Consider the following 13,173-nt stretch of genomic DNA (forward strand, 5'->3'; position numbering starts at 1 on the left):
GTCTTTGACATCGCTAGTTCTGTCTTCAAGCAATTCAAATCTTCTCTTAGGTTCTTCTAATGTATTGTTAATCTCATCTATCATATCTTTCATTCCCATAACATCTGTTACTTTTCTTTACAGGCTTTCATATTGTTCTTCATGCTCATCCAGTGTCTTTTTAATATCCTTTATCTCTTTAGTCATATTTTCTTTCAATTCTTTGAATTGATTTAGGAGAGTTGTGTGATTATCATTAATTTTCTTAAATCCTGCATCTCTTCAGGATATTTGGTTTGTTTCTTTGGCTGGACCATTTCTTCTTGTCTCCTAGTATGACTTGTAATTTTTGCTGACATCTAGGCATCTGAATATGTTGGTGAATTTACCTTGATGGTCACTTTCTCTCTTTGGCCAATTGTTTTTGTTTTTGTTTTTCACAGCTCTTCATCTTTAAAATTGCCCAGCTTAAGTTATCAAAATTGGGCCAGGGACTCACTAATGGGGCACAGATTTTCTCCCAGGAATTAAGATACAGAGAAACCCAAAAGCAATTTTTGTCTGTGTAATTCCCAGTTCAGCCAGCAAATGGTGCTCATTGGCACACCTTTCCATGGAAGTGTTTCAATTTCCACTTTCCTGTGTTTTGGTCTGGCTGAGCCAAGATTCAAAGTAGGCTTTGCTGGTGAAACTCATAGAAGAGAAGCCCTCTGAATTCCCCTCCCTTTCCTCTTGTAGCAGCTGACAGGGAGGAAGATGTCTGTTCCTCTCCCAGTCAGCTGCAGTGAGCAAGGGGTTTTACCCCAGCTTAATGTCATGGGGGTGGGAGAGGGGAGTCCTTCTTGGCTGCCCGAGGGGTTTGGTAACTCACATTTGTTGTTTGGGGTTCTTCGTCCCTCTGTCCCTCTCTTTTGCTGGTCTGCTGACCCCCAAAGCATGTTCCTCAGACAGCTTTAGGCTCTTTCTCCATGTTTTTTTTTGTGAGAGAATTGAGCACTCCCTTCTGACTCTGATGCCATCTTCCCAGAATGCTCCTATTATTTTTTATTTTTACTCAGAGAGAAAGAGAGGGAAGGGGGAGGGGAGAGAGAGAAAGAGAGAGAGAGAGACTAATATTTCAAGCATTTCATAATTACAGTCCTACCTTCTGGTAAGCATTTGTGAACGTGAGACCAGTAGTGGCAAGAAGGTTAAGGTGTTTTAAATTGCAGAGGTGAGGTGACAGCAGACTTCAGCTCTTTAAACATTCTCAGTGGAATTAGGCAGTTGCTCACTTGACTTTTTAAAGTGCTGCCTAATGGGGAATCCATTCTTGTTTCTTTCAGTTCAGATGTCAGTGAGACAGTGATTCTACCACCTAATAAGATTTTGAAACATTGCCCCACCTGCTCTGGTGTGTGACTAAGCAAATGTATAGGCCCAGAAGAGAAACAGAGCCACAAGTCCTAGGATTGGAAACACATTTCAGTTGGATGGTCCAAATTATTTAACCATTTTCTCTATTTCAAGTTGTGGTGGCCAGTCACTGTATTAGAGGATCTTGGTTTTACAAGATGAAAACCCTGGAATTCTTAATTTCCATATGGGACATCTCTAAATACTCCCACAACTTGATTTTCTTTTAAATGTCATCTGAACAAAGGCAGAAAATTGATGGTCATTGTGTCCTTGGAGATCAAAGGGCCCGTTGTTCTAGGTCTTCTGTGTAAAGTTGCCTTGGACTGAGCCTGAGCATCGAGTGAAATCAGCCTCGTTACTCCGTACTCAATAGTTTGGACCAAAGGCTGGTACCACGTATTGGTTGGACAGTAAGAAGCCTTCCTGCTTCTTGTTGTGATGTTGTAGAATTCGAGAGTTTCAATTATTTGTGTATAGAAAGGCCAGGACTTAGGAATAATTTTTGGGAAGGAAAAATGATTAATTTACGACCAGCCAGGCTCAGAGCTTTTCCTCCCAAAATCTGAGCCCCAAACAAGATTTTTTATTTTTATTTTTATTTTTATTTTTTGTCTTTATTTTTATTTTTTTGTCTTTATTTTTTTTTAATGTGACATTCAAAAAATATGAGGTCCCCATATACCCCCACCCCCCTCCCCCACTCCTTCCCCCATAACAACAACCTCCTCCATCATCATGAGACATTCATTGCATTTGGTGAATACATCTCTGAGCACCGCTGCACTTCATGGTCAATGGTCCACATCATAGCCCACACTCTGCCACTGTCCACCCAGTGGGCCATGAGAGGACATACAATATCTGGTAACTGTCCCTGCAGCACCACCCAGGACAACTCCAAGTCCTGAAAATGCCCCACATCTCCTCTCTTCCTCCCACTCCCTACCCCCAGCAGCCACAATGGCCACTTTCTCTACAGCAATGCCACATTTTCTTCGATTACTAATCACAATATTTCGTGAATAGAATATCAGTAAGTCCACTCTAATCTATACTCTATTCCTCTATCCTGTGGACCTTACAATGGTTGTGTCCACTCCACATCTATATCAAGAGGGGCTTAGATTCCACATGGATGCTGGATGCAATTCTCCTGCTTTCAGTTGTAGGCACTCTTGGCTCCCTGGTGTGGTGGTTGACCTTCTTCACCTCCATGTTAGCTGAATGGGGTAAGTCCAAAAAACCAGAGTGTAGGGGTTGCAAGTCTCCGAACAAGATTTTTGAGTTCCTTTTATACAGAGGAAGGGCCAAATTATTTTTGTTTCAGTGCTTGATAGGCTTGAATTAGCATATATCTTCCACACCCTAGGTAAGCTTTTACCATGGACTTCATACACTCTAGATAAGCTTTTAGCACATTTTGGTTTGCATTTTCCCTGAATATTTAAAGTTTATAGAATTTGCATTGCTAAATTGTCTCTCGGGACTGGAGTAGTTGTCATGGTTACCAAGGGCAAGGCTGCAGTTCTCACTGCCCCAAACGCACAGCTCAGAAAACATACAGCTCAGGTTATCTACGAAAATATGAACAGCCCCCCCAACCCATAGCCTGTATCAATGAGACTCTGGCCCATAGGGCATGCCATACTGAATGGCAGCAAACCACATCTCTCAGTAAACACCAACAATCAACAAGTCAGTGTTTTCCACATGTAAGAATATACTGATCTTTGTAAAAGAATAAGTTAAATTATGTTGAGTTTCCTTTAAAGGATGAAAGAAACCCCCATGGTTGAACAAAATGACTGTATCATTTGAACCTATGTACTAACATAAAAATAAGCAAAAACTTCTTATGTCTACAGTTCTTATACAATATAAATTTAAAGCAAGTATATACATTTCAAAAACCACACAAAATCATGGCCTTCTTCTACAATGGGCTTGTGAAATGACTCAATTTCCTCCATTTGATCTGTTCTAATTGTTGCATAAGTGTCATTTGTATGGCCTGCCATGGTTTCATTTGGACTTCATTTGACATGGATGCATCATTTACTCTCTCATTTTCTTGCAGTTATTAAAGTAGTGCTACTTGAATATACACGGTATGTGCCTAGTAAAGGTGCCAAAATGACAGTTGCTTGATGACACTCCAGATGATCCAGAATAGGCTTGTCTGTTTCTGATTATGATGGAAATGCACAATATCCATTATAATACACATGCTCAACTTTTCACGAAAACTTATGGCTCCCAAGAGTTCCTCTGCGGCTTGCTAAGGGCTCAAGGAGCTGGGGTAGATAACGAAGACAAGTTAGCAGAGTTCAGTATCTTATCATAAAATCAACTATATGAGAATACAATAAATACTTGTCAGTCTTTGAGATGTTATGAGGCGTAAATTTCTTTTGTGAAAATAACATTTTCATTTTTATGCAAATATTACAAGAGAACCGTTTGAAAAGTCAAATACTGCTGAAAAGCTTTTTACAGGAAACAATAGCCCCCTTGTCCCTGCCCCCACTTCCTCCAACTTGTCAAGCTCCCCAGAAGAAATAACTTTCAACAGTTTTAGGTGTTTATTCTTATCCTGGGATTTACTTTTTCATTTGTAAATAAAATGTCTGGATTAATGTCAGTCAATTTACCCATTTTTGACTTTGTCTACTTTCTTCCCATGGTAATAGATGAGGGTTTTTAGTTCTTTCCACCCTCTTTTCCTCCCCTTGTTTTTCCCATTAAATTACATTTCAATTGTTACTCCATTGGCCATGTTTTCCTTGTTGAAATAATGTTCACTGATAAATCAGGTGGAGTACTCTGATGATAGGTTCCTTCTTGTACAGCAGTCTGATTTTCCTGAAGTTTATGTTACCGTTTATTTTCAGAACTCTGTCCTCCCAAACTGAGGCTCTGTAACATGCCTCTCTATGCGTATTTCTTCGAGATCAGATCTGTCAATTTACGTGTTTTAGTATTTTCACGGAGGCATCACCCCTCACACAAGGCCACCCCTCTCCCCCCAAGCTCTGACCTCCTCCTCCAGTGGCCAGTGGCTCTCCCAGCCTCTTGCACAGCTGGGGTCCGTGCACCTCTCCTGCTGTGCTGCTGGGAGTCCCCTCACCTCCCTTCTCTTTCCTTGCCCCCATGTTTCCTCTCTTTCAGGTGTCTTCCTCGTTTGGGAAGACATATCCTTCAGTGACTTCCTGAGAAGCATGTATAGAAGATGTGTATGTTCGAAAAGGTTCCCTTTTTTCCTACACTTGCATTACTTGGTTGTTAGTCTAGCTGAATATAGACATTTAGGTTGAGAATTTTAAGAATTTTAAAGCGTTGTTCTCTGTCTTTTAATTAAAAAAATTTTCTCTTAAAAGCCCAAGTTCTGCTCCTAAGTATATGATCGATTTCTCTTTTCCTCTCTTGAAATTCATGAAATCCTCTTTTTAATCCCTGCTTTTTTGAAGTTTCACAAGGTCAGCATTTGCTGTGGGCCTCTTTAAAAATTTATTGTCATGGATGCATACTGGGTTTTCATATCTGGAGACTCGGCTCTCCAGCCTCCATTCCTCCTTTATGTGGTCCCTCACCCGCTTCTCTGTGCCTCACGGCCCGTGTCCAGAACACTTCTGGGTAGGTGTCTCCAGACATTAATCCTCAGGCTTCCCGAAAGTGTTGGGAAAAGTTGCCTGACAGTAAGGGGGCAGAACTGGGGACCTGTTTAATTTCCCGGCTGCCCAAGCAAATGCCACGCAATGCGTTCGCCTAAACAGTGGGAATTGATTGGCTCATGGTTTTGAGATGAGAAGCCGACATCAAGGCTCCATCAGGGTGATGCCTTCCGTGAAGACGGGGGCGTTCAGGAGTTGGCCGCGGGGTCCTGGGTCCTGGGCTCCTCTGTCACATGGCAATGCACAGGGCAGCCTCTCCCGGCTTCTCCGTTCATTTCTGGGTTCTGTTGATTTCAGCTTTTTCTTCCTGTGGCTTCTCTCTTTCATTGTCTGAATTTCATTCAACTTGTAAAGAACTTCAGTAGTAGGATTAAGACACATCCTGACTGAGATGGACACACACAGTAATGGAAGTAGCCTCATTCCAAGGTCCTACTTAGGGAGTGGATGTGGCTCAAGCAGTGAGCACCTGCCTCCCACATGGGAGGGCCCGGGTTTGGTCCCCAGTGCCTCCTAAAGAATTAGCAAACTGACAATGACCAAAAAACCAAAAGCAACAAGCAAACAATGAGCAAAAACAACGAGTAAACAGATGAGGGAGCCAAAAGTCATTGCTACTTACAGTAGGGTCACACCCACACAAGTGGATTAAATTCAAGAATATATTTTTCCAGGGTACAAACAGCTTCAAGCCACAGGGCCCTTTAGTCTAACTGTTCCTTCTCCTAATTAAAAAAACAAGAGCCTCCAAACAATCCTTCTTTCCACAGTCCCCAGCCCTACTCCCTCTTTTGACAAAACCTCCACCTGCTGTGTCTTAACCTCCAAGGTCTTTTCAGCATTCGCCAGGCTACTCGGCTGCCTCTCCTGCTGCCACCTGGCCCCGTGCCTGCCCACTGTTGGATCACGTACCATTGCCTCGTTGGTTCTAGTCCTCATCTGCTGTGTTTTGGGCTTATTGAGTCAATCCTTCGGGTTTCCGTGAAAATATAGTCTCCTTTTCTGTTTCTTGCTCTTCTTGCTTCTTCCTGGTGCATTTTCAGAGAAGAAAGAGGGTAGAAACTTCTCCTACCATCTTCAAAGAGAGAGTCAGGAAGACATACTAACTGCCATAACTGTCCTGTAACAGAGTGAGTTATCTCAAAAAACAAGGAGCTCCAGCACCAGAAAGACACAAAGGAGCTCTCTTCTTTCTTTCAAGGCTCCTGAAGAAGGATTAAATTACTGCAGGGGAGAGGACTGAAGTCAATGACTCACTTAAGATCTTTTTCAAATATAAAAGTTGGTGAATTCTACACTTGTCTACTCTGCAGGCTGCAGGAAAGCAGAAATCGTGTTTTCTTTACGATTAAGATCAGAAGCCTTAAAACCAGGCAGCCCATGTGGGAGCTGCAGATCTGCCTTTGACTTGGCCTGTATTTTAATTTCTCCAACCTCAATTTCTTACTCTCTGAAATCGCCTATTTATGTGGTTGTTATAAGACTAACACAACAAATATGCTCTAAAACGCAATAACATAATAATATAATCTGTGTTAACTAATCCCGGTAGTGAAGTGCTGAAGTTATACCTGCAAAATGGGAATTACTATTTTCTATGCTAATAGCATTTGAGACTGTTGCTTTCCAGAAGCAAGTTTATGCTTGAGAATCTATTGATTATCTCTTGGTCAGGGTGTCTATACACTTGACCTTCATGAAAGTTGGCTTAGGCGGGGTGGGTGAGTGAATCTTTGCACATTGTGCCCTACTCAATGGATATCATCTCTGCCTTTCTAGAATGGAGAAATGTTAGCCTGTAGCCAAACAGAGATGATTTTGTATTAGTCTAAATAGAAAATCATCCAATGAGTTACAATATTTCATTTCTATGGTGACAGTTTCTTAATTTGTACTGGTTGTGGCCAGTCTCCAGAAGTGAAAAATATAATTCACTCTCTTTGAAAAGAATTTGGTTTTATTGTTTTCAAGCAGAAGCAAAAGCTAGATTTAGGCCAAAAAGATAGTTTCTAGTAAAGGATAAAATGGATGAGCTTTCATAACTAAAATAGTTAGAAATTTGCATAAATATTGGGTGCTATACTTGTGACTTGAGAAGAGTTCCACTTCTTAAGTAACTTTATTTGATTACACATAAATTTTTCATGATAACAATTTAACTGTGAAGTATTCTTATAAAAATGGAGACAAATTTTAAGCAAAATTCCTTTATACCAATTCTCTGTTTAATCTAAATTATGATTTGGCTGTAGGCATTATTCCACAAGGGATATTTGGCCCCTGCCAATGCTTTCCTCAAAGAAGGTCAGAATATCTTTGGATTTCTGTATAAAACACTAAAATCAAAATATGAAATTACTTTATTTAAATGGACATAATATTTCTATTGTGTTATTTTGATCAATTCTGCTATTTTCTGATGTTCTAATGTGGGCTTTGGAAATCTGAATTCATAAAATATTAAAATAATTGCTATTTTTTTTTATCCAAAGACTTCTAAGAAATTGGAGTTCTATACTGGTATCACCTGAAATTAATTCAAGAATATACATGATTTTGAGAAATGAAATTTATCAGATGATACATTCAAAATATGTGAATTTTAGATCTTGAGTCAAAAGAGAGAGATTTTCAGTCAAAACCTCAGCAGCCTGAGTGACACTTACTGTTATTTGTATACAAAGTATTTTCTTGATCTTCCTGCAGAAAATGAAACACTTTGTAACTGGATGGAAATAATACTAAATGGGAGAATCACTTGGGTTCCTAAAATGCAAGTAAGACATTCCATGATGAATGCTCCTAATGGAATGAAGCTCAGGAGTGGGAGCAAGATACTTTTAAAAAGTTTTAAAAGAGCTAAAATTTAATTGACTGTATGGAATAGGAATTACTAGAAATTAAAGAGGAGAGGGCAGAAATAATTTGTTAGACATCAACCTGTACAAATTGATTTGTACTTTTAATTGCTCGGTTGGGCATTGTGGACGGACCACATGTTGACAAATGGACCCTTTTGACCTTCTCACTGTGGGCTGGACTAACTTTTGGACTCTCTTCCAGAAGCTGAATATTAACACCGAGAAAGGAGTGGCAGCCCAAAGCTTCCACCTCCGAGGATGCGGAACGGGCAGCTGTGAGGATGCCAGAGACCTCAGAGGCACAACCAATTGAAATGGTGAAATAACCATCTGTCGAAAAACACCTCCACTGGCACGAAGGCTGACGGCTGAAGTATGGGCTCAGAACGAGGACGGGAGCACACGCCTGTGGTGGTTTGGAAACACATTCTTCATCCCTTCCTGTGGGTGTGAGCCCTGTGTAAGCAGGACCTTACTTAACTTCCGTTAAGGTGTGACCCAATTCAATCAGGAGGGGTCTTAACCCTATTACTGATATACTGAAATGAAATTTTCATTCCACTTATAGTCCTTTATAGTGGGATGAAAATCAGACACAGAGAGAGAGAAAGCCACAGGAAGTAAGAGACTAAAGGTCAGTGGAAGCCAGAAGAGAAGGGAGAGGCCACCAAGTGCACTGCCACGTGACAGAGGAGCCAGGACCAAGGATCACCGGCAGCCAGCGCCCAGAATGCCTCTCTTCAGAAAGAAAAGCACCGCCTTGATGAAGCCTTGATTTGGACTTCTTAGCCTCAAAGCTGTGAGCTAATACATTCCCATTGTTCAAGCCAACACATCGCATGGTCTTGGCTTGAGCAGCCAAGGAAACTAAAACAACGCCCTTTGTGGGCTCCCTTCTAAAAAAAAGAAGAAGAAGAAAGAAACTGCATAGAAAATGTTGAGCTTCATTCAAAACTTTATTGATCACATCGCTATTGATGTTGGTCTGTGGAACTCAAAGATGGAAGTAATTAGTCTTATTTTTTGTTAGTAATGAAGATATCCAGTGTAAGAGAAAAGGTGCTACAGTTACAGACTCCCATAATGAACACTGTAATTTTAGAAGAGAAATAGAAATATCAGTATAAACATCAAAAGAAAAAGGTTTGTAGCTTGACACTGAAATAACCTAGGAACAGTATCAGCCCACATTGCATCCTAAAGCCTACTTCTTGGTCTCTAATTTTTCACTAAAAGAAATGAAGGATCTTTGGAGAAACATCTCAGTCTATGTGTTCCCCAGAAAGGAACAAGGTAGCTTGGAACATCTTGTGCTGGAAAGCAAGAAAGCATTCAAAGATTTATAAAGTCATGTCAAAAAGACACAGGAACTTGTCTAAAAGAAGCTGACAAATTTGTGATGTTAAAAATTATAATAAAAACTCTACTTGGGGAGCAGGTGTAGCTCAAGTGGTTGAGCACCTGCTTCTCATGTAAGGTCCTGGGTTCAGTCCCCAGTACCTCTTAAAAAAAAAGACTACTCGATTGAAACACATTTAATCTATTAAAAAGCCATGATTCCATAAAGATGAACAGAAAGAAAAAAAAGATAATGGAAAGTATGTTAAAAGAAAATGAAGGGAAGTGGATGTAGCGCAAGCATTTGGGTGTCCACCTACCACCTGGCAAGTCCCGAATTCGGTTCCTGGTGCCTCCGAGAGAAAATAAGCAAGACAGTGAGCTGCCCTGATGGTCTGGTGCAACGGACGGGCTAGTGTGACGGACTGGCGCAGTGAGCTGACAACAAGATGACACAAGGAGATACAATGAGAGAAACAACAAAACAGGGGACAGAAGTAGCTCAAGTGATTGATCACCTCTCTCACATGGGAGGTCCTAGATTCGGATCCTGGTGCCTCCTAAAAGGAAGACAAAGCAGACACAGAGAGTGCACAACAAATGAACACAGAGAGCAGACAGTGAGCACAAACAATGAAGGGCGGAGGAGAAATAAATAAATAAAGTCTTAAAAAAAAAAAAGAATAGAATTTATCATCACAGAGGCTTGTTTTGTTTGGCACCATTAGCTCATTCAAGGCACCTATAAAGAATGCAGAAATTAGGTGGCGCTAAATACATAAGTTAGAAGGCATTTTCTGACACATGGTGGAGTATCAGTGAAAAGACTCTGTAACTTGTGATTACAAGCCCAGTGAAAGCCATGGGAAGTGTCCAAAACTCAACTGCATAAGATTTTCAGTATCCTTAAGAGTCAAATGATGCACAGAACAGGAAAAAATGTACAAGTGCATCAAGTCCAAATGTCTTTAAAGATAAATGAAAAAGCCCGCCTCCGCCAGGGGGCCAGGTCGCCTACTGAAGGAGCTTTAAAGCAGAGCCCTGGAGGGTGGTGAGTAGGGCAGTCAGCCAAACCTGCTCATGCAAAACCTGAGAAAGCCACAGAAGACAGCAGGAAAGGACAGGGCTTCCGACAAAATGCATGCAAACCAGAGAACCAAGGGGAGCGAAAGAAAAGCAGGGTGAGGTGGCTAACCCAAGAACGGCAGAGGACTCCTGCAGCAGCCAGAGAAACCAGAGCCAAGGGCATGCAGCCTCTGAGGTCTCCGGCAAGATCAAAGCCAAGGCCACTGCTGTCAGCTGCACGTCTCAGGGGCCCTCAAAAGGTTCTTGTTACCACAGGTATTTGTATCAACTCTTGTAAATACACGATTTTTGGTAGCTCCAGAAATAGTTTAAAGGAAAAAAATCTTACCTCAAGTCGTTAAAAAAAAACCCACAAAAACAAAAAAAAAAGAAACATAATTCAGTACGTGCTGCTTCGTTTTAGCACAAATGTCCTTTTTAAAGAGGTGAATGAGTGTCATTCATGTCAACTTAATGTTCCTTAGGCTGTAAGAGTGCAGGTTTAATAGCTGAGATATGATAAGTAACTAAACAGCAATTTGAAGTCATAATCTCATATTTACCATGACTTATATATATTAAATTGCTTGCCTTTTTTATCTTTTTTTTTTTTTTAAGTAGAATTGTTTCCTAAAAAGTTTGTGCCCTATTCTATGAGTTCCAATTAGAATTATGGAATCTTTTGTAGTGGTCGTTCAGTTTTCCCTTACTTTCTTCATGTGTTATGAAAGATTGGAAATTTTGAGCATGTGATGTGTATGATATTAATCATAAATTGGAAGGAAGTTAGATCCAACAACTTATCAATCTTTTAAAATATGGGTACTGGAGATCTTTATTGAAGGCTAATTTGTCTCCAAATTTTAAGATGGAATGCCACTGGAAAAATGTTTAGAAATGGATAACAACATGGGTTTTTCAATTTTTCAGTACTTGCATTAAGAATTGCCTACAAGTTGTCTCATACAAATTATTTTGTCAGTCCGTGAACTGATCATCAAACAAAATCTCTAGTATGAAGGGAAAAAATCAAATGAAAAAGACATCCATATATTTTATGTTTTCAATTTATAAGTTTTCAGTCTAAGGGGAAATATATTTACATATCTTCATTCCCAAACACATTGAATGGTTCACTCTGGAAAGGAGCCATGAATTTCTAGGGTAGATGGAAGAATTGAGTATTGTAAACAATGGGATTCCAGGTAAATGGGCTGGATGATAATTTCTATTTTGTGGAATTGTTAGCATAATAATGGCAAGTAGGATTTGCATGTCTGAGCAGGTCTTGAGAAAAGATCCAGTTCTTTCATGGGTCCAGCTCTCTGGTGGTAAATAACCTCACTGAACTAGGAAGGCAACTATCTTCCTCAATCAGCATGCATCTTATAATCCCCCAAAGATTTGGAACTATACTAAGTACAGAAAATCTTAAAAATGATCTGAACAATTGATTAATATTTGTGTCGTGGAGAACTATAAGATCTATCTAGAAAAGCAGCCCTGATGGTAGCAGTCTGCAGTTTCACTCCAATGACTTATTTGCTGATATCCCCACTAGGCTACGTGCTCCTTGGAAACAAAGAGGGTGCGCCTTTTATCTCAACATTCTCATCACAGCACCTGGCCCGGAGTCTGTGCTCTGTAAATATTTATGAATGAATAAATGAGATCCCAAGCTTCCAGCAAGATTTGCTTCACGGCAATCTCTTCTCCCAGAGAGAACAAAGTCTGTCTCATCTCAGGACTGCTGGAAGCCACCGGCAGGCTCCTCCTGTGGCCACTTGAGAATGGAGTAGACCTAGAGAGTGTTTTCCTGAGCTTTCCATGGTTGGTCCAGGGCAGGTTTGCAGGTGGTTAAAGGTCATGTGTCAGGGATGCTCCGGAGACACGGGCCTTGCATTGCCCGTGAAAGGTGGTGCCTCTCCAGCTGCGCCTGCCAGCAGCTGTGCTCAAACGCCCCGTGGCCGAGGCTCCTATCAGACCCCAGCTAAGTATCTGGTATCTGGAGCCACAGATAAGACGTTTCAAACAACTTCCCTTTGACAACCCCTCAAATGTTTGAAAAATACCTGACCTTTTGTCGATTTATTCCCGCTTTCTTCACTTGTTCCTAGACCTTTCCTCAATCTGGTATTCCTCTAGTATGTCTTTGTTTTCTGGGTCTTGGTTCTAAGATCCGGAACTGAGCACATTCTGCATGGCGTAGGTCGACCGGTGCCAAGGGCGCGGGACCCCTGTCGCCGTCTGTGAGCCGTGCTTCCACTGCAGCCCAGACGTCCCCCTCTGCTGGCACCACTTCACCTGCCGCGCTTGCAGCCGCTCAAATCCCTGCATTCCATCGCTGTTGTGTAAGGGGACGTGTTTTAAATACGCCTCTTCAGTTCTGTGCTTGCTGTCTTGAACCTAAGTATTTCGACTTGTTTCTCTGTCAACCTGATAGCTTTGACTCATAATCCCAATTGCTTGTGGTGTTTCGAAATCATAAATCTGCCATCGGATGTTTTCAATTCCAAGCTTTTGCCATCTGTACTTCGGAAAAGCCTGCCTGCCATGTCCTCAGGCAAGTCGCTGATGAAGCTGCTGAACGGGGCAGGCCGAGCGAGAGGCCGGAGCATAGGAGCATACCGCTGGTGCACGGCAAATATTTATCAATTGCATCATGAGTTTGAGGGCAAGGAGAAGATTGGGGTCACTGTCTCCAATGCTTATTCAGGTTGAGCTTGTGCCTTTTCAATTACCCTTGTAAGGGGCTATGGCATACTTTTCCAAAGGACACTTGCCTTGCTTTTCCAGAGCTTTCCAGGACAGCCCCACTGTTCCCATTCATTCTTGTGCAGTGGATTGTTCCATACACTGAC

The 13,173-nt window shown here is 41.3% G+C and overlaps 1 long non-coding RNA gene across 1 annotated transcript in view; it reads left to right on the top strand.

The window, feature by feature from the left end:
* The window catches only part of LOC101421522 (uncharacterized), a 34,052-nt gene that overhangs the window by 4,953 nt on the left and 15,926 nt on the right, over nucleotides 1-13,173 (top strand). The window contains exon 2 of the long non-coding RNA XR_188239.3: nucleotides 8,112-10,588. This is a non-coding gene — a long non-coding RNA (uncharacterized lncRNA). The remainder of the gene's footprint in view (nucleotides 1-8,111; nucleotides 10,589-13,173) is intronic.

This window comes from Dasypus novemcinctus, chromosome 11 (genome assembly GCF_030445035.2).
Source record: "Dasypus novemcinctus isolate mDasNov1 chromosome 11, mDasNov1.1.hap2, whole genome shotgun sequence".
NCBI classification, from domain to species: Eukaryota; Metazoa; Chordata; class Mammalia; order Cingulata; family Dasypodidae; genus Dasypus; species Dasypus novemcinctus.